The 22,352-nt window shown below is 46.9% G+C and overlaps 1 long non-coding RNA gene across 1 annotated transcript in view; it reads right to left on the reverse strand.

Moving 5' to 3' along the window:
• Nucleotides 1–331: 331 nt before the first annotated feature.
• LOC134911542 (uncharacterized) overlaps nucleotides 332–22,352 on the reverse strand; it is a 65,821-nt gene continuing 43,800 nt past the window's right edge. Inside the window, exons 3-4 of the long non-coding RNA XR_010176654.1 lie at nucleotides 8,064–8,806; nucleotides 332–485 (exon numbers count right to left, since the gene is read on the reverse strand). This is a non-coding gene — a long non-coding RNA (uncharacterized LOC134911542). The remainder of the gene's footprint in view (nucleotides 486–8,063; nucleotides 8,807–22,352) is intronic.

Here is a 22,352-nt window from a genome sequence, read left to right on the forward strand (position 1 = left end):
GCATAATTGGCCATTACCATGTTTGTTTATAAATAAGTGAAATAGATGTGTAAACTGTGCCTGGCCTAATGTTAAATAGCATATTTTTGTGTGGAGGTGTAGTGTGTGACTATATGTGTTTACATGTTTTTCTAAACAATAAGCTACTAACTGACATTATTTATTTGTTTGTTTGTTTGTTTGTAAATAAGAAGATTAATAATCGTAAGTTTGATGTGTGTTTTTTGTAAGGTAACCAATTTCTGCTAGGCAATATGATGTTCCTTTATTGCATTAAAAAAACACAACAACCGCTTAACTGTAATAAACATTTTTTTTATTTTTGAACATATTTTTATTTTGTGTTTTTTTTTTGAACAAATAACAAATATTTTGCATTTAAATTTTTTTTTGCAGCCGATCAACATCAGCCAGCAAGGCCTGCAAATTAGCCTTTAGGCTTGCAAGGATGCCAGGCAGGCTTGTGGGATCTCCAACTGCACCATCTGAAAAGAAGAGCAAAAATAAAATTAAAAAAATTACTCACATTACCTATTACACAAGCAAGCCACAAAGCACACTTTAATGGCAAACGGACTACATCATGGATGTTTGAATGTTAAAACAGTAGCATACCAACACACAAGCATGCTCAGCAATGTTTGTTATTGTTAACTTTCAATTTTAAAAAGTGTACCACACCATGATGTACATTTACTAAGATGGGAGTTCTATTTAAGATGGGACGTTGCCCATAGCAACCAATCAGATTCCACATATCTTCTAGAAGGTGCTAAATAAATGAGAATTTTAATCTGATTGGTTGCTATGGGCAACATCCCATCTTGAATAAAACTCCCATCTTAGTAAATGTAACCCCATGCTGGGATTCATTCACATCTGGAGTGAAGCAGACTTGTCTTTTTTTGGTGTTTGCCCTGCATCATCACACTGCATATCAACATCTTCAGAAGGACAACATATCCTAGCATGCCCACACTCCCTGAAAGCCTGCCTTACTACATAAGGTGAAACATGTTTTTTTTTAGTAAAATAATCATTTTTTGAGTGTAACTTTCACAACACAAAACATTGTGTCCTTAGCCTGGCTAACAAAGTGAAGCATGCGAGTTGAATGTGCAAATATTAGGAATACCCAGGCACAAGTGTAAAAGACCAACAACATACTAAACTCCACTCAGGTCTAACTGTTTCACTGACAACCTAGCACATATAAACTAGAAATGTGCACCGGAAATTTTTCGGGTTTTGTGTTTTGGTTTTGGGTTCGGTTCCGTGGCCGTGTTTTGGGTTCGAACGCGTTTTGGCAAAACCTCACCGAATTTTTTTTGTCGGATTCGGGTGTGTTTTGGATTCGGGTGTTTTTTTCAAAAAACCCTAAAAAACAGCTTAAATCATAGAATTTGGGGGTCATTTTGATCCCAAAGTATTATTAACCTCAAAAACCATAATTTCCACTCATTTTCAGACTATTCTGAACACCTCACACCTCACAATATTATTTTTAGTCCTAAAATTTGCACCGAGGTCGCTGGATGACTAAGCTCAGCGACCCAAGTGGCCGACACAAACACCTGGCCCATCTAGGAGTGGCACTGCAGTGTCACGCAGGATGGCCCTTCCAAAAAACACTCCCCAAACAGCACATGATGCAAAGAAAAAAAGAGGCGCAATGAGGTAGCTGTGTGAGTAAGCTAAGCGACCCTAGTGGCCGACACAAACACCTGGCCCATCTAGGAGTGGCACTGCAGTGTCAGGCCGGATGGCCCTTCCAAAAAATACTCCCCAAACAGCACATGACGCAAAGAAGAAAAAAAAGAGGCGCAATGAGGTAGCTGTGTGACTAAGATAAGTGACCCTAGTGGCCGACACAAACACCTGGCCCATCTAGGAGTGGCACTGCAGTGTCACGCAGGATGGCCCTTCCAAAAAACACTCCCCAAACAGCACATGACGCAAAGAAAAAAAGAGGCGCAATGAGGTAGCTGTGTGAGTAAGCTAAGCGACCCTAGTGGCCGACACAAGCACCTGGCCCATCTAGGAGTGGCACTGCAGTGTCAGGCCGGATGGCTCTTCCAAAAAATACTCCCCAAACAGCACATGACGCAAAGAAGAAAAAAAAGAGGCGCAATGAGGTAGCTGTGTGACTAAGATAAGTGACCCTAGTGGCCGACACAAACACCTGGCCCATCTAGGAGTGGCACTGCAGTGTCACGCAGGATGGCCCTTCCAAAAAACACTCCCCAAACAGCACATGACGCAAAGAAAAATGAAAGAAAAAAGAGGTGCAAGATGGAATTGTCCTTGGGCCCTCCCACCCACCCTTATGTTGTTTAAACAGGACATGCACACTTTAACCAACCCATCATTTCAGTGACAGGGTCTGCCACACGACTGTGACTGAAATGACGGGTTGGTTTGGACCCCCACCAAAAAAGAAGCAATTAATCTCTCCTTGCACAAACTGGCTCTACAGAGGCTAGATGTCCACCTCATCATCATCCTCCGATTCATCACCGTGTACATCCCCCTCCTCACAGATTATCAATTCGTCCCCACTGGAATCCACCATCACAGCTCCCTGTGTACTTTGTGGAGGCAATTGCTGCTGGTGAATGTCTCCATGGAGGAATTGATTATAATTCATTTTAATGAACATCATCTTCTCCACATTTTCTGGAAGTAACCTCGTACGCCGATTGCTGACAAGGTGAGCGGCGGCACTAAACACTCTTTCGGAGTACACACTTGTGGGAGGGCAACTTAGGTAGAATAAAGCCAGTTTGTGCAAGGGCCTCCAAATTGCCTCTTTTTCCTGCCAGTATACGTACGGACTGTCTGACGTGCCTACTTGGATGCGGTCACTCATATAATCCTCCACCATTCTTTCAATGGTGAGAGAATCATATGCAGTGACAGTAGACGACATGTCCGTAATCGTTGGCAGGTCCTTCAGTCCGGACCAGATGTCAGCATCAGCAGTCACTCCAGACTGCCCTGCATCACCGCCAGCGGGTGGGCTCGGAATTCTGAGCCTTTTCCTCGCACCCCCAGTTGCGGGAGAATGTGAAGGAGGAGATGTTGACAGGTCGCGTTCCGCTTGACTTGACAATTTTCTCACCAGCAGTTCTTTGAACCCCTGCAGACTTGTGTCTGCCGGAAAGAGAGATCCAAGGTAGGTTTTAAATCTAGGATCGAGCACGGTGGCCAAAATGTAGTGCTCTGATTTCAACAGATTGACCACCCGTGAATCCTTGTTAAGCGAATTAAGGGCTCCATCCACAAGTCCCACATGCCTAGCGGAATCGCTCAGTGTTAGCTCCTCCTTCAATGTCTCCAGCTTCTTCTGCAAAATCCTGATGAGGGGAATGACCTGACTCAGGCTGGCAGTGTCTGAACTGACTTCACGTGTGGCAAGTTCAAAAGGTTGCAGAACCTTGCACAACGTTGAAATCATTCTCCACTGCGCTTGAGACAGGTGCATTCCACCTCCTATATCGTGGTCAGTTGTATAGGCTTGAATGGCCTTTTGCTGCTCCTCCAACCTCTGAAGCATATAGAGGGTTGAATTCCACCTCGTTACCACTTCTTGCTTCAGATGATGGCAGGGCAGGTTCAGGCGTTTTTGGTGTTGCTCCAGTCTTCTGTACGTGGTGCCTGTATGCCGAAAGTGTCCCGCAATTCTTCTGGCCACCGACAGCATCTCTTGCACGCCCCTGTCCTTTTTTAAATAATTCTGCACCACCAAATTCAAGGTATGTGCAAAACATGGGACGTGCTGGAATTTGCCCATATTTAATGCACACACAATATTGCTGGCGTTGTCCGATGCCACAAATCCACAGGAGAGTCCAATTGGGGTAAGCCATTCTGCAATGATCTTCCTCAGTTGCCGTAAGAGGTTTTCAGCTGTGTGCGTATTCTGGAAAGCGGTGATACAAAGCGTAGCCTGCCTAGGAAAGAGTTGGCGTTTGCGAGATGCTGCTACTGGTGCCGCCGCTGCTGTTCTTGCGGCGGGAGTCAATACATCTACCCAGTGGGCTGTCACAGTCATATAGTCCTGAGTCTGCGCTGCTCCACTTGTCCACATGTCCGTGGTTAAGTGGACATTGGGTACAACTGCATTTTTTAGGACACTGGTGAGTCTTTTTCTGAGGTCTGTGTACATTTTCGGTATCGCCTGCCTAGAGAAATGGAACCTAGATGGTATTTGGTACCGGGGACACAGTACCTCAATCAAGTCTATAGTTGGCTCTGCAGTAATGATGGATACCGGAACCACGTTTCTCACCGCCCAGGATGCCAAGGCCTCAGTTATCCGCTTTGCAGCAGGATGACTGCTGTGATATTTCATCTTCCTCGCAAAGGACTGTTAGACAGTCAATTGCTTGGTGGAAGTAGTAAAAGTCGTCTTACGACTTCCCCTCTGGGATGACCATCGACTCCCAGCAGCAACAACAGCAGCGCCAGCAGCAGTAGGCGTTACATGCAAGGATGCATCGGTGGAATCCCAGGCAGGAGAGGACTCGTCAGAATTGCCAGTGACATGGCCTGCAGGACTATTGGCATTCCTGGGGAAGGAGGAAATTGACACTGAGGGAGTTGGTGGGGGGTTTGCGTGAGCTTGGTTACAAGAGGAAGGGATTTACTGGTCAGTGGACTGCTTCCGCTGTCGCCCAAAGTTTTTGAACTTGTCACTGACTTATGATGAATGCGCTGCAGGTGACGTATAAGGGAGGATGTTCCGAGGTGGTTAACGTCCTTACCCCTACTTATTACAGCTTGACAAAGGCAACACACGGCTTGACAAATGTTGTCCGCATTTCTGTTGAAATACTTCCACACCGAAGAGCTGATTTTTTTGGTATTTTCACCAGGCATGTCAATGGCCATATTCCTCCCACGGACAACAGGTGTCTCCCGGGTGCCTGACTTAAACAAACCACCTCACCATCAGAATCCTCCTTGTCAATTTCCTCCCCAGCGCCAACAACACCCATATCCTCCTCATCCTGGTGTACTTCAACACTGACATCTTCAATCTGACTATCAGGAACTGGACTGCGGGTGCTCCTTCCAGCACTTGCAGGGGGCGTGCAAATGGTGGAAGGCGCATGCTCTTCACGTCCAGTGTTGGGAAGGTCAGGCATCGCAACCGACACAATTGGACTCTCCTTGTGGATTTGTGATTTCGAAGAACGCACAGTTCTTTGCTGTGCTTTTGCCAGCTTAAGTCTTTTCATTTTTCTAGCGAGAGGCTGAGTGCTTCCATCCTCATGTGAAGCTGAACCACTAGCCATGAACATAGGCCAGGGCCTCAGCCGTTCCTTGCCACTCCGTGTGGTAAATGGCATATTGGCAAGTTTACGCTTCTCCTCCGACGATTTTATTTTAGATTTTTGAGTCCTTTTTTTACTGATATTTTGTGTTTTGGATTTTACATGCTCTGTACTATGACATTGGGCATCGGCCTTGGCAGACGACGTTGATGGAATTTCATCGTCTCGGCCATGACTAGTGGCAGCAGCTTCAGCACGAGGTGGAAGTGGATCTTGATCTTTCCCTATTTTTGGAACCTCAACATTTTTGTTCTCCATATTTTAATAGGCACAACTAAAAGGCACCTCAGGTAAACAATGTAGATGGATGGATACTAGTATACTTATGGATGACGAGTGACTGACGACACAGAGGTAGCTACAGCCGTGGACTACCGTACTGCGTCTGCTAGTATAGAGATGATAATGATATAAAAAATATATATATATATATCACTACTGCAGGTATATATAATATAATGACGGACCTGCTGGACACTGTCAGCAGACTCCTAAACTACTAGTATGAAGAAGATAGAAAAAAAAACCCCACCACAGGTAGGTATACAATTATGGACGAGCACTGATGACACAGAGGTAGCTACAGCCGTGGACTACCGTACTGCGTCTGCTAGTATAGAGATGATAATGATATAAAAAATATATATATATCACTACTGCAGGTATATATAATATAATGACGGACCTGCTGGACACTGTCAGCAGACTCCTAAACTACTAGTATGAAGAAGATAGAAAAAAAAACCCCACCACAGGTAGGTATACAATTATGGACGAGCACTGACGACACAGAGGTAGCTACAGCCGTGGACTACCGTACTGCGTCTGCTAGTATAGAGATGATAATGATATAAAAAATATATATATATCACTACTGCAGGTATATATAATATAATGACGGACCTGCTGGACACTGTCAGCAGACTCCTAAACTACTAGTATGAAGAAGATAGAAAAAAAACCCCACCACAGGTAGGTATACAATTATGGACGAGCACTGACGACACAGAGGTAGCTACAGCCGTGGACTACCGTACTGCGTCTGCTAGTATAGAGATGATAATGATATAAAAAATATATATATATCACTACTGCAGGTATATATAATATAATGACGGACCTGCTGGACACTGTCAGCAGACTCCTAAACTACTAGTATGAAGAAGATAGAAAAAAAAACCCCACCACAGGTAGGCATACAATTATGGACGAGCACTGACGACACAGAGGTAGCTACAGCCGTGGACTACCGTACTGCGTCTGCTAGTATAGAGATGATAATGATATAAAAAATATATATATATCACTACTGCAGGTATATATAATATAATGACGGACCTTCTGGACACTGTCAGCAGACTCCTAAACTACTAGTATGAAGAAGATAGAAAAAAAAACCCCACCACAGGTAGGTATACAATTATGGACGAGCACTGACGACACAGAGGTAGCTACAGCCGTGGACTACTGTACTGCGTCTGCTAGTATAGAGATGATAATGATATAAAAAATATATATATATATCACTACTGCAGGTATATATAATATAATGACGGACCTGCTGGACACTTTCAGCAGACTCCTAAACTACTAGTATGAAGAAGATAGAAAAAAAAACCCCCACCACAGGTAGGTATACAATTATGGACGAGCACTGACGACACAGAGGTAGCCACAGCCGTGGACTACCGTACTGCGTCTGCTAATATAGAGATGATAAAGATGATAGAGATGAACAAAAAAAATATAACACTACTGCAGGTAAATATTTATATAATATAATGAATGATGGACCTGCTGGACATTGTCAGCAGAATGCGTTTATAGAATAAAAAAAAAAAACACCACAGGAGTGTTTGTTTAACTTTTTCAGGCAGACAATATACTGGTGGTCACTGGTCAGTCACACTGGCAGCAAAAGTGTGCACTGTACTCCTGCTATTAACTGCACCCCAGTCTCCCCCTTAATTCAGCTGTGTGAGCAGTGAGCACTCAGCACAGTCAGATATACATAGATGATATTATCATGCAGCACACTGAGGCTGAGCACAGATATGGTATGTGACTGTGTATCGTTTTTTTTCAGGCAGAGAACGGATTATAAATAAAACTGGTGGTCACTGGTCACTATCAGCAAAACTCTGCACTGTACTGAGTACTCCTAATGCTCCCCAAGTAGTAAATCAAGTGTCTCTCTAATCTATTCTACACGGAGAGGACGCCAGCCACGTCCTCTCCCTATCAATCTCAATGCACGTGTGAAAATGGTGGCGACGCGCGGCTCCTTATATAGAATCCGAGTCTCGCGATAGAATCCGAGCCTCGCGAGAATCCGACAGCGGGATGATGACGTTCAGGCGCGCTCGGGTTAACCGAGCAAGGCGGGAAGATCCGAGTCTGCCTCGGACCCGTGTAAAAAGGCTGAAGTTCGGGGGGGTTCGGATTCCGAGGAACCGAACCCGCTCATCTCTAATATAAACCCTGTTGTACTGGCAACCCTGTCGACCTAATGAGTGTCGACCTAGAGTGGACACCCTAAACATTGCAGACATAGACACTGTACATCTAATGATACTCACACAAATGTAAATGCAACATCCATACCATGATGAAGAACACAAACATTTTTCCTTGGGCCAAGATTGGCCACAGTACAACACTGCATGTATTTGATTTTGAAGTTTAAGTAGGTAACAAATACATTTTAAATGTGTTAAAACTTACTCTCATCTGCCACATGCGCACTACCCTGAAGATCCGCAGGGGCTTCTGCTGCCCATTCACTGGGTGGGGAAGGAGGCTGGATGGGGGAAGGAGGATGGATTGGGGAAGGAGGAGGGATTGGGGAAGGAGGAGGGATTGGGGAGCTGTTTACAGAGGGTGGGTCTGATTGAGAGGGGGAGGGGGGCTGAGAGGGTGTTTGGGCCACAGAGGGGGAGAGGGCCAGAGAGAGGGAATGGGAAAGAGAGGGTGGGAGGTGGGCGGAGTGGTGGTTTGGCCTACAGAGGGGGAGGGGGACAGAGAGGGGTATTGGTAAAGAGAGGGGGAGGGGGGCAGAGAAGGGGATTGGGAAGGAGAGGGGGATTGGGCGACAGAAGGGGAGGGGGGCTGAGAAGGGGATTGGGAAGGAGAGGGGGTTTGGGTGACAGAAGGGGAGGGGGGCTGAGAAGGGGATTGGAAAGGAGAGGGGGTTTGGACGACAGAAGGGGAGGGGGGCTGAGAAGGGGATTGGGCGACAGAAGGGGAGGGGGGCAGAGAAGGGGATTGGGAAGGAGAGGGGGCTTGGGCGACAGAAGGGGAGGGTGGCTGAGAAGGGGATTGGGAAGGAGAGGGGGATTGGGCGACAAAAGGGGAGGGGGGCTGAGAAGGGGATTGGGAAGGAGAGGGGGATTGGGCGACAGAAGGGGAGGGGGACTGAGAAGGGGATTGGTCCGGACTTCCTGCAGCAGCTTGCCATTGTGCTCGCCCTAGAATGACATATGTAATATTTAGGTTGTGGCTTTAAAAATTATAACAACAGCATTTTTCTATTACACTGTTCTGTCCAATGTTAAAGACACAGGGGTAAAATTGCTAATTTTTTTTTTTTTTTTTAAACTGGTGATGTTGCCCATAGCAAGCAATCAGATTCTACGTAACATTTATTAAGCTGCTTCTAGAAGATAATATATTTAATCTGATTGGTTGCTATAGGCAACATCACCAGTTCTAAAAAGCTCCCACCTTAGTAAATTTACCCCACAGAGCAAGTTATTGGGTTCAGTTGACAGCCTGTGTAGCAACTCAGTACAACAACATTCACTTTTTCAGAAGCACTTTGCTACACAGTCAGTACTGCTTGCCCTAACCACACACACTGTGTCATGTTTGTTCTACAATAGTTCATTGTCAGTGTGCCAATTTTCACACTATATAACTTAGTGAAAATATGCAAGTTTTGCATTAAAAGTTTCTGCTAATAATCTCAGTGTTATTTAATGTAATATGAAACTTACTGCGCCTACGTCTAGTGCGGATTTGTTGGCGGAGCTCCACCAACAGGTCCGGTGTGCGACGGCGGAGGTCGCTCCAGAGCCTTTCAAGCTGAATAATAGACCGTGTGGTCCGGGTGCGGCTGCGAAGTATGCGGCGGACCTATGCATAGGCCTCGAGCTTTATCCTATTGGGATAAAGGGGCCTGCACGGCCTATGCGGCGGTCCATCACCGCGACCAACACGCGCAGCTCACGGTGGGTAAATGCAGCTGCGTGCATGGTGCCAATGGCGTTTTCCATATATGGGCTTATATTTATAGTGTGTGGTGGCATGTGATTGGTTGTAAATTTATGGTGTCATCTAATAAACTTTATTGATGTGTGCATTGCTGTGAAGGACAGTGGGTACAGTTCGCAACAGTGGAAATTCGCAGCCGCGGAAGAACTAGAAAAACAATACATACACTCACAATTACACTCACACACACTCACATACACACACAAACACACTCAAAATCACACACTCACAATCACACTCACACACACACACACACACACACACACTCACATACACACACTTATAGAAAAGTAATTGTTACAATCTGTGTACTCACCACATTTGTCAATAACAATCAGCTGCACAAAGTCACAAAGTTTTCGACATTTAGGATCATATGTTGTGTCATTTGTAATGTAAACAGATGCATGGCATATAGACATTTGTGGAACAAGGGTTACAATCAGAATATTTAGAAAAACATTGCATATTAAAAATTTAAACAGGTATGCCTTGCACAACACTTAACTGGGCATATAATTAAAAATTTAAAAATAGGACCTGGGGTTACTAGGGGCAACATTACCTAATATTAGATATGGACACATATTCCCAAAAAAAATTAAATACATTTTATTAAGTAACATTAAGGGGTATATGCAATTCACGGCGAATCGCGGCAATTTTTCGCCGTTTTTTTTCCCGACTCAATTCGCCAGGTGAATTCTGGCAGGTGGCTGCCGGAATTCACCATATTCAATGAAAAACGGATTCGCCAGAACCGCGGGCGAAAATCGGCCGATTTGGCGGATTTTGCCGCGATTTAAAAAAACGGGAAAAAACCCGGAAAAAAAATGGCGTGGGGTCCCCCCTCCAAAGCATAACCAGCCTCGGGCTCTTCGAGCTGGTCCTGGTTCTAAAAATGCAGGGGAAAAATTGGGCAGGGATCCCCCGTATTTTTAAAACCAGCACCGGGCTCTGCGCCTGGTGCTGGTGCCAAAAATACGGGGGACAAAAAGAGTAGGGGTCCCCCGTATTTTTAACACCAGCATCGGGCTCCACTAGCTGGACAGATAATGCCACAGCCGGGGGTCACTTTTATGCCGTGCCCTGCGGCCGTGGCATTAAATATCCAACTAGTCACCCATGGCCGGGGTACCCTGGGGGAGTGGGGACCCCTACAATCAAGGGGTCCCCCCCCCAGCCACCCAAGGGCCAGGGGTGAAGCCCGAGGCTGTCCCCCCCCCATCCAATGGGCTGCGGATGGGGGGGCTGATAGCCTTTTGTGATAATAAAAAGATATTGTTTTTTCCAGTAGTACTACAAGTCCCAGCAAGCCTCCCCCGCAAGCTGGTACTTGGAGAACCACAAGTACCAGCATGCGGGAGAAAAGCGGGCCCGCTGGTACCTGTAGTACTACTGGAAAAAAATACCCAAATAAAAACAGTACACACACACCTTGATAGTACAACTTTATTACACACTACCGACACACACATACTTACCTATGTTGACACGCCGACTGCCACGGTCTCCGACGATCCGAGGTACCTGTGAAAAAATTATACTCACCTTCCAGCGTCCAGAGGTACATCCAGGTCCAGAGAGATAAATCCACGTACTTGTAAAAAAAACAAAACGCAAATACCCGCTCCATGCCGGACTGAAAGGGGTCCCATGCTGACACATCAGACCCCTTTCTCCCGAATGCCGGGACATCACGTGACTCCTGTCACTGAAGTCCCTTCAGCCAATCAGGAAGCGCTACTTCCGTGGCGCTCACCTGATTGGCTGTGCGCTGTCTGTGCTGTCAGACAGCGCATCGCAAAGCCGCTCCATTACTTTCAATGGTGGGAACTTAGCGGCTAGCGGTGGGGTTACCCGCGGTCAGCCGCTGACCGGCGGGTGACCTCACCGCTAGCCGCCAAGTTCCCACCATTGAATATAATGGACGGGGCTGTGCGATGCGCTGTCTGAGTTCAGACAGCGCACAGCCAATCAGGTGAGCGCAACGAAGTTGCGCTTCCTGATTGGCTTTAGAGACCTTTCAGTGACAGCTGTCACTGACAGGTCTCTCTGCATTCGGGGATAGGGGTCCCATGTGTCAGCATGGGACCCCTTTCAGTCCGTTTGGTCGGGTGTGCGGTTTGTTATTTTCTACAAGTACGTGGATTTATCTCTGGACCCTGGCTGAGGTGAGTATATTGATCTTTTATTTTCAGGTACCCCTGGATTCTACATGGAGAAGAGGACCGATGTCGGCGTGTGAACATAGGTAAGTATGTGTGTGTCGACGTATGAAATAAAGTTTTACTTTCACGGTGTGTGTGTCCTGTTTTTATTTGGGTATTTTTTTCCAGTAGTACTACAGGTACCAGCGGGCCCGTTTTTCTCCCGCATGCTGGTACTTGTGGTTCTCCAAGTACCAGCTTGCGGGGGAGGCTTGCTGGGACTTGTAGTACTGCTGGAAAAAACAATATTCTTTTCATGATCCCAAAAGGCTATCAGCCCCCCCATCCGCAGCCCATTGGATGGGGGGGGACAGCCTCGGGCTTCACCCCTGGCCCTTGGGTGGCTGGGGGGGGGACCCCTTGATTGAAGGGGTCCCCACTCCCCCAGGGTACCCCGGCCAGGGGTGACTAGTTGGATATTTAATGCCACGGCCGCAGGGCACGGCATAAAAGTGACCCCCGGCTGTGGCATTATCTGTCCAGCTAGTGGAGCCCGATGCTGGTGTTAAAAATACGGGGGACCCCTACGCTTTTTGTCCCCCGTATTTTTGGCACCAGCACCAGGCGCAGAGCCCGGTGCTGGTTTTAAAAATACGGGGGATCCCCTGTCAATTTTTTCCCCGCATTTTTAGAACCAGGACCAGCTCGAAGAGCCCGAGGCTGGTTATGCTTTGGAGGGGGGACCCCACGCCATTTTTTTTTAGGATTTTACCGTTCCAGCAATAAAATAAAAAATAAAAAAAAATAATATTTTAAAAAATATATAAATAATATTTGTGCCTCCAAAAAAAAAAAAAAAAAGTACCTAATCCCTTCTAATATAAATAGATCTGCTATTCCCAAAAAAAAAAAAAAACACAAAAAAAAACATGTTTAAATTTTTTTTATTTGTTTTCACCCTCCAAAGTGTGGCGGATTGAAAATGACGAATTTGCTGTCTAAAAGCACTGCTGTCGAATTTCCAAACTTGAATTGAATATGCTTTGGTCGAATTGCAGCACTTGTATCATTGCAGAAAAGTCGAATTTGCAAAAATTCGAATTTCAAAAAGTCGAATTTTGAAAGTCCGTTTTTTGGTCGGCAAGCACTGAATTGCATAGGCAAATTTTTTTTTGGTCGAAAATGACCCGAAATTCGACAATTTCGGGAATTCGACCGCAATTGCATATACCCCTAAGTGTAGCCTGCATTATGTGGTTCATGTTATTTGGTATGTACAAAGGAAAGGAATATGTCTATGTCGATAAGATTTAGCTGATGTAGTTTATAAGTCGGTTTATTCACACGTGATTGCATTTGCTACTATTAAATAATTACAACATGCATTTAACATCAATGTTTATTTTGCTAAAAAAAAAAAGATTATTTGGGAGCATGTCAGATGTGTAGGTGCTAACAATAAAAATGTTATATGTCCAGACAATTGCTGTTTGTAGTATTTTGGCTGAGCAGTGTTTGCTCAGTAATTGGACAACAGGTGAATTCATTGGCATAATAATTGCTAATTAGGGTAGACACACTAGTAACAGCACTTCGCAAGTGCAGAGTAACTGCAGACTTACTCCTCGGCTGCGACAGGATAGCGAGCATTTGTTGTGTACATTTACCATCATATACGCATTTCTGCTCAAAACACGCTTACTGCTGGTTGCATACTCCCACACTAGCCACCCACTTTCACGCCCATTTCGTTAGATAGCGAAGACGTGCCTCTGTCACGGCTCCATCACTCCCTGTTTTCGGTGGTGTAGTATGAGCAGGTTTTCAGTTAGTAATTTTGCTCAAGCGTCGTATCGCTCCCTTTGCGCACGCGCAGTCTAGCTGTTGCGCATGCACAGTTGGTGGATTTTCGCCGTTTTGCGATGCGATGAACTGCTGCGATCAACTTGGAATGAGGGCCATAGTTCTGATGTGTATATATGTCCAATGTGTTTAAATATTGATTTTTGGTTTCAGTATCTGTTGGTATGTCTGATGGAGACTACGCCTGTTTGTTTTCTCGTGCATTGCACTAGATCAGTGGTTCTCAAACTCGGTCCTCAGGACCCCACACAGTGCATGTTTTGCAGGTAACCTCACAGAATCGCAAGTGAGATAATTAGTTCCACCTGCGGATCTTTTAAAATGTGTCAGTGAGTAATTAATTCACCTGTGCACCTGCTGGGTTACCTGCAAAACATGCACTGTGTGGGGTCCTGAGGACCGAGTTTGAGAACCTATGCACTAGATTATCCAGGTACACAGCACTACTGGTTGGTGCTGGTTTTGGTGTGGTCACACGGGTTTTGCATGTTCACTGTGTGATATTTATAGAGTGACACTATAGATCTTTTCAGCACATACTATCTAGTTGCTGTTGCTCTGACATATAGATCCCTTTTGTAAAACATTCTGTGATCTTTCTATTTTTGAAATTGCTATTATTGTTATATATTGGGACCTGGGAGGCTGAGTTATGTTTTTTTGTTCTATTTCCTCTATTATTATTATTATTATTACATTTTATTTATAAGGCGCCACATGTGTTTCGCAGCGCCGTACAAAGGACAGTACAGGGGACAAAGCATTGCATTACAGTAAATAAATAACAGAAATAGAGTACAGGTAACAGAGCACCACACATTCTCAAGACATAATACAGCTAAGATGTAAGTATTGAGGGTGTGATCATCGTACTACTAGAGGCTGGTGGCCATAGATGGAGATGAGCCTTTACTAGCAGGATAAAGATGGTCGTTGAGTAGGGGAGAGCTGTGAGTGAAATGTGTTGAGACGAGGGCTTAGATAACAAGAGGAAAGAGGGCCCTGCTCTGAAGAGCTAACAATCTAATGGGGAGGGGCAACAGACAGATGACAAGAGGTGCAGGCAAGTGGGAGGTAGCCTGATGGCAGTATGCAAGCAAAGCTGAGATGTTCACGGCATGAGGCAGGGGGGTGGAGGTGCGGCTTCAGCACTGGGTTATGCATCGGGAGGGTATGCTTTGATGAATAGGTGGGTTTTTAGTGCCCGTTTGAAGCTTTGCAAGGTTGGGGAGAGTCTAATGGAACGGGGGAGTGCGTTCCACTGAAGGGGTGCAGCACGGGCAAAATCCTGAACTCGTGCATGGGAAGCAGTGACCAGGGCGGTGGAGAGGCGATGGTCATTAGTCGACCGTAGGGGGCGGGAGGGAGTATGAAGGGAAAGGAGGTTGGAGATGTAGGGAGCAGTGGAATTAGAGATGGCCTTGTATGTGAGGGTGAGGAGTTTGAAGAGGATTCTGTAGGGGAATGGGAGCCAGTGTAGATTTTGTTGAAGGGGAGTGGCAGATGTGGTGCGGCGGGAGAGGAAGATAAGCCTAGCTGCGGAGTTCAGGACAGATTGGAGGGGAGCAAGATGGAAGCAAGCAAGGCCAGTGAGGAGGACATTGCAGTAGTCAAGTCGTGAGATGATCAGTGAGTGGATGATGAGTTTAGTTGCACTCTGGGAGAGATATGGCCTGAAACGAGCAATGTTGCGTAGCTGGAAACGACAGGATTGTGCCAGAGCTTGGATGTGGGGTGCAAAGGAGAGGGAGGAGTCAAGAGTGACGCCCAGGAGTTGGGGAACGGGGGAGATGGTGGTGTTGTCAACAATGATGGAGATATTGGTCAATTACCCCAATTGCTCTGGATGGGGGAAAGATGATGAGTTCCGTTTTGTCCATGTTGAGCATTAGAGAGCGTTCAGACATCCAGGAGGAGATTGCAGAGAGGCAGCTGGAAACCTGAGAGAGGACAGAGGGGGACAGATCAGGAGATGAGAGGTAGAGTTGTGTGTCATCAGCATAGAGGTGGTATTGAAGGCAAAATGAGTTAATGAGCGCACCCAGGGAAGAGGTATACAGGGAGAACATAAGGGGTCCAAGGACAGAACCCTGAGGGACACCAACAGGAAAGATGGAAGGGTGTGAGGTGGTGCTGGAGGAAGACACAGAGAAGGAGCAGTTAGTGAGGTAAGAAGAAAACCAGTCAAGGACAGTGCTAGAGAGGCCAGCGTTTTGGAGTGTGCCGAGGAGGAGAGGATGATCTACGGTGTCGAAGGCAGCAGAGAGGTCAAGAAGGATGAGCAGAGAGAAGTGGCCCCTGGATTTGGCCGAAAGCAGGTCATTGGTGACTTTCACCAGGGCAGTCTCAGTTGAGTGGAGTGGGCAAAAGCCAGATTGTAGTGGATCGAGGATGGAGTTGTCAGAGAGGTAGCTTGTGAGATGGATGTAAACTAGTCGTTCAAGTAATTTGGAGGCAAAAGGGAGAAGAGAGATGGGGCGGTAGTTAGTGGGTGATGAGGGGTTGAGGTTGGGTTTTTTGAGAATAGGCGAGACCAGAGCATGTTTGAATGGTGAGGGGAAGATGCCGGTGGAGAGGGACAGGTCAAAGAGGTGAGCAAGGTGGGAGCAGGCAGTGGGGGAGAGGGAGCGAAGAAGACGGGAAAGAAGGGGGTCCAGGGGGCAGGTGGTGGGGGGGTAGGATAAGATGAGGGAGTGGACTTCCTTTTCTGAAGTGGGATGGAAGGAGGACAGGGTGGGATAGATGGAGGGGAGGGATAAAGGGGGCAGGGGGGTAGCAGAGGGGTGACGGCGGGAGATGTCGTGTCGGATAGCCTCAATTTTGGAGATGAAGAAGGAGGCAAAGTCAATGGCAGTATGGGAGGGGGGGGGGCGAAGGAGAGTGTTGAAAGTTTCAAAGAGACGGCGTGGACAGGAGGACTGAGAAGAGATGAGTGCTTGGAAAAAGGATTGCTTGGCGAGGGAAAGAGCAGAGCTGTAGGAGGAGAGAATAAACTTGAAATGGAGGAAGTCCGGCAGAGAGTGAGATTTCCTCCTGGAGCGTTCAGCAGAGCGTGAGCATTTTTGTAGGAAACGTGTTAGTTTGGTGTGCCAGGGTTGGGGTTTGGAGCGGCGGAGGGGGACAGAGGAGAGGGGGGCCACAGAGTCGAGAGCAGCGGTTAGGGAAGAGTTATACAAGTCATAGTAGAAAGAGGAGAGAGGAAAGTCTCAAGGGAGGACATGAAAGTGGGGTTGAGAGACCTGAGATTGCGTCTGGTGGTGGTCGGTCTGGGCGTGGAGAGGAGGAGGGAGGATGAGAGGGTGAAAGAAAGCAGATGGTGGTCAGAGAGAGGGAAGGAAGAGTTTGAGAAATCAGAGAGATCACATCGGTGGGTGAAGACAAGGTCGAGGGAGTGGCTGAGATTGTGAGTAGGGGTGGAGGTCCATTGAGAAAGTCCAAAGGAGGTGGAAAGGGCGAGAAGATTAGTGGAAGCGGCATTAGTGATGTCAATAGAGATGTTAAAGTCTCCGAGGATGACAGAGGGGAGGTCGGAGGAGAGAAAGTGGGGAAGCCAGGCAGCACAGTTGTCAAGGAAAGGTGAACAGTGGCCAGGGGGGCGGTAGATCACTGCCACAAGGAGGTGAATGGGGTAGAAGAGGCGGATAGTGTGGACCTCGAAGGTGGAGAAGGTGAGAGAGGGCTCAGGTGGGATGACACGAAAGGTGCAGTTAGGGGAGAGAAGGACGCTCACGCCTCCACCCTGGCGACCATCAGTTCTGACTGTGTGGGTGAAGGAGAGGCCTCCATAGGAGAGTGCAGCACGGGAGGTGGTGTCAGAGGAGGAGAGCCAGGTTTCAGTGATGGCGAGAAGGTGAAAAGAGTGGGAGATGAAGAGGTCGTGGATAGTTGGCAGCTTATTGCAGATTGATCTAGCATTCCAGAGTGCACAGGAGAAAGGAAGGGAGGGGACAGGGGAGATAGGGATAAGGTTGGCTGGTTTCTGAGTGTTTGTGGGTGATTTTGAATTTGGGGGGTGAGACCTGGCAGTGAGGATTGGTATGTGACAGGATCGAGGAGCCATAATTTGGTACAGTAGTGTTCAGGGGAATAGAATGGTGTAGGTGTAATATAGAATGAACAAGGAGAATGTGGGGTGTAATGTAAGCAAAAGACAGTGCAAACAGAATTTTTAGAAATAATGTTAGGAACGGAAAGGCTGAGATGGATACACAGTGGTTGTAGATTGTGTAAATGAGAGTGTGAGCAATGTGTGAAAGCAGTAGGGCTGCTACTTAATCAGACAGGTTGTTCAGTATCCAGGCTGTGCAGGTTGCAGGCATTACTGGTAGTGGTATGGGTAACTCACTGTAGTCTGTTGTTTCCAGTTCTTTTGTGGAGATGGGGGAGATAGCCTGCTGTCCCTCTGTTTATCTCCGTATATATCTCCAAAGATTATATCATACTTTGCACTAACATACTTAGCAACTAAAATGCTTGCAGCCTAAGATGCTTGCAGCATTGATCTATTCTAGTTAAATAACCGTGCAGACATGGATACAGGGTTAATTGATAGCAGCCCCCACCCTCTGAAAACTCCACCCACAACAAAAGGTTGCCTCCAGGTGTGAACAAATCACTATACCCCCACTAATACACAGTGAGAACAGACTATAGTCTGGCCTAGAAATAACTAGTTAAAGATAAAATTGTCAATACCTAGCATAGTACAAAAAGCATGTAATGGGTGGATCTAGATATTTCCTCTAGATATTTCAAAATTACTGAATTGATATGTAAACACTGGATCTGATGATTTATGTACAGCCCTTCTTGAGAAAGATCCATTAGCTGGATCGAAACGTCGAAACTTGTGAGGCTACAATAAAGCATTGATTTGAAGAAATTGAACTCCTCTTTATTAAGTGAGAGTGCACCCTCCACTGTGTGGAATTCTGGTCTATGTATGCGGACATTGTTCTGTTGGGAGCACCCACCATTGGAATTATCGATGAGAGTGCAGGACCTCCTTGTTTTTATATATATATATATATATATATATATATATATATATATTAGTGATGAGCGGGTTCGGTTCCTCGGAATCCGTACCCCCCCGAACTTCACCCATTTTACACGGGTCCGAGGCAGACTCGGATCCTCCCGCCTTGCTCGGTTAACCCGAGCGCGCCCCGAACGTCATCATCCTGCTGTCAGATTCTCGCGAGATTCGTATCCTATATAAGGAGCAGCACGTTGCTGCCATTTTCACTCATGCATTGGAGATGATAGGGAGAGGACGTGCAGCATCCTCTCAGTTGTGTTCAGTGTGCTGCAAATATCTGTGCTCAGTGTGCTGCAAGTATCTGTGCTCAGTGTGCTGCAAGTATCTGTGCTCAGTGTGCTTGCAAATATCTGTGCTGAGTGTGCTGAAAATATCTACGTTCTCTGCCTGAAAAACGCTCCATATCTGTGCTGCATTGTAGTATAGGAGGACAGGACAGTGCAGAATTTTGCTGACCAGTGACCACCAGTATAGCAGTATGGTACAGTAGTCCACTGCTCTACCTACCTCTGTGTCGTCAAGTATACTATCCATCCATCCGTTGTGCGGTGTATAAATAGTAGGAGGACAGTTCATAATTTTGCTGACCACCAGTATATAATATATAGCAGTACGGTACAGTAGGCCACTGCTCTACCTACCTCTGTGTCGTCAAGTATACTATCCATCCATCCCTGTGCATAGGCATGCGCACGGGGGGTGCCTGGTGCGCACAGGCACCCCCTAATGTCCGGCACCCCCTCACATATGCGGCACGCTTACAGCAACAGTGATGCGGGTCCATCCTCCTCCTCTTTCTTTTCTCCCACCCGTGCACTGCAGCAGGAGCAGCTGGGAGGTCCTCCAAACGAAGGGGATGTAGTACCGCTACGGAGGCTGGAGCTCACTTCTGAGCTCCGCCTTCTGTTTTCCGGCTCCAGCAGTGTGTGAAGGGAGAGACGTCATGACATTGTGACGTCTCTCCCTTCACACACTTACTACTAAGCGCGAGGAGCTGCGGGCGGCGGACAGCGCTGGAGTGGGTCTCATGTAAGTATTGTGATGCTGTGTCGGTATTTGGGACTGTGGGAATGTGTTAGGGGCACTACTACTATTGGTGGGGCATTGTGTAGCTGGCACTACCACTATGGGCATGTGTAACTGGCACTACTATTAAAGCCATGTGTAACTGGCACTACTACTATGGGCATGTGTAACTGGCATTACAACTATGGGCATGTGTAACTGGCACTACAACTATGGGCATGTGTAACTGGCACTACTACTATGGGCATGCGTAACTGGATTTACAACTATGGGCATGCATAACTGGCACTACTACTATGGGCATGTGTAACTGGCACTACTACTAAGGGCATGTGTAACTAGCACTACTACTATGGGCATGTGTAACTGGCATTACAACTATGGGCATGTGTAACTGGCACTACTACTATGGGCATGTGTAACTAGCATTACAACTATGGGCATGTGTAACTGGCACTACTACTATGGGCATGTGTAACTGGCATTACAATTATGGGCATGTGTAACTGGCATTACAACTATGGGCATGTGTAACTGACACTACTACTATGGGCATTGTGTAACTGGCACTACTACTATGGGCATTGTGTAACTAGCACTACTACTATGGGCATTGTGTAACTGGCACTACTACTATTGGGCATTGTGTAACTGGCACTACTACTATTGGGCATTGTGTAGGGGCCACTACTACTATTGGGCATTATGTAACTGGCACTACTACTATGGGCATTGTGTAACTAGCACTACTACTATGGGCATTGTGTAACTGGCACTACTACTATTGGGCATGTATAAGGGTCATTACTACTATTGGGCATTGTGTAACTGGCACAACTACTATTGGGCATTGTGTAACTGGCACTACTACTATTGGGCATTGTGTAGGGGCCACTACTACTATTGGGCATTATGTAAGGGGCACGACTACTATGGGCATTGTGTAACTGGCACTACTGCTATAGGCATTGTGTATGACACTACTACTATGGGCATTGTGTAATGGGCAGAACTACTATGGGCATTGTGTAATGGGCAGAACTACAGGCATTGTGTAAGGGTCACTACTACTATGGGCATTGTGTAATGGGCACTACTACTATGGGCATTGTGTAATGGGCAGAACTATAGGCATTGTGTAAGGGTCACTACTACTATGGGCATTGTGTAATGGGCACTACTACTATGGGGGTCATTCTGAACCGTTCACACGCAGTGGTTCTTCGCTGCTGTGCAAAACGGGTCAGAAATGCGCATGCTTGGCGGACGCATTGCGCAGGCGCATCGTTGCCACGACCGGTCCCGACGCCGCCAGCGAGAAAAGTGACTGCAGCGGCGATCGCAAGAAGACGGACAGGCAGGAGGCATTCTGGGTGCGGATAGTTACTCACCATTTTCTGGGAGTGGTGAGTCCAACACAGGCGTGTCCAGGCGTTTGCAGGGCGGGTGTCTGACATCAACTCCGGGACCAGTCACGCTGAAGACATCGCAGCCAGTGAGTATGTCAGGACCTACTTAGAAACTGCACAAACTCTTTTTGCATAGCAGGGCTGCACAAGTATTTGCAGCCTTGCTATGCAAAAAATCCCTCCCCCAAAGGCAGCGACTAGGGATCGCATGGGCTGCAAATAGCAGCTTTGTGCGATCAACTCGGAATGAGGGCCAATGGGCATTGTGTGTGACACTACTACAGGCATTGTGTAAGGGCACTACTACCATGGGCATTGTGTAAGGGGCACTACCACTGTGGGTGTTGTGTAAGGGGCACTACCACTGTGGGCATTGTGTAAGGGGCACTACTACTGGGGGCATTTTGCAATTGGCACTACTACTGTGGGCATTGTGTAAGGAGCACTACTACTGTGGGCATTGTGTAAGTGGCACAACTGCTGTGGGCATTGTCAGCAAGCGGCATTAGACACAGAATGAAGGGAGGTGAAGGCTGAGAGGCACACAGTGAAGGGGGTAGACTCAGAGACAGAAAGTGAGGTGGATTGTGAGAGATTCGTGGCAGGGAAAAGCAGGCAGGAGTTGATGGTGTGGATGAGAGATAATGCAGGGAGGGGATGATGGTTGGGGTGAGAGACGATGCAGGGAGGGGAGGAGATGGTGTGGCTGAGAGATGCAGGCGGGAGATAAGGGTCTGGCTGAGAGACACAGGGAGGAGATGATGGTGTGGCTGAGAGACACAAGGAGGAGATGACGGTATGGCTGAGAGATGCAGAGGGCAGTAGGTGACACAAGTCTGGTTGAACCTCTGTGACATGATGATGATATTGGTTATATTCCTACACAAACAGGCCTCTTCTGGACCATGTGATATCCTACATGAATAGTGATTACCGACTGAATACGCTGTCTGCCCAGGGAGGACATTTCTTCAGAGGATCCACATTCTGAGAAACCACCATATAGGTAAGGTGCATATGGAATGGAAAGGAACGCTCCCAGAGTGATTAGAAACAGTTGGCGTGTCATGTTGACACGCCCCTGTTTGCAGTGGCCACGCCCCTTGTGGTATGTGATTTATATTACATTAAGTGCCAGTAGGTGGTGCTAGACACGCCCAATAGGTGGTACTAGACACACCCAATAGGTGGTGCTAGACACGCCCAATAGGTGGTGCTAAAAACCCCTCCGATGGTGCACTCCTAATAAAAT

Source organism: Pseudophryne corroboree, chromosome 4 (assembly GCF_028390025.1).
Source record: "Pseudophryne corroboree isolate aPseCor3 chromosome 4, aPseCor3.hap2, whole genome shotgun sequence".
Classification (NCBI taxonomy): Eukaryota; Metazoa; Chordata; class Amphibia; order Anura; family Myobatrachidae; genus Pseudophryne; species Pseudophryne corroboree.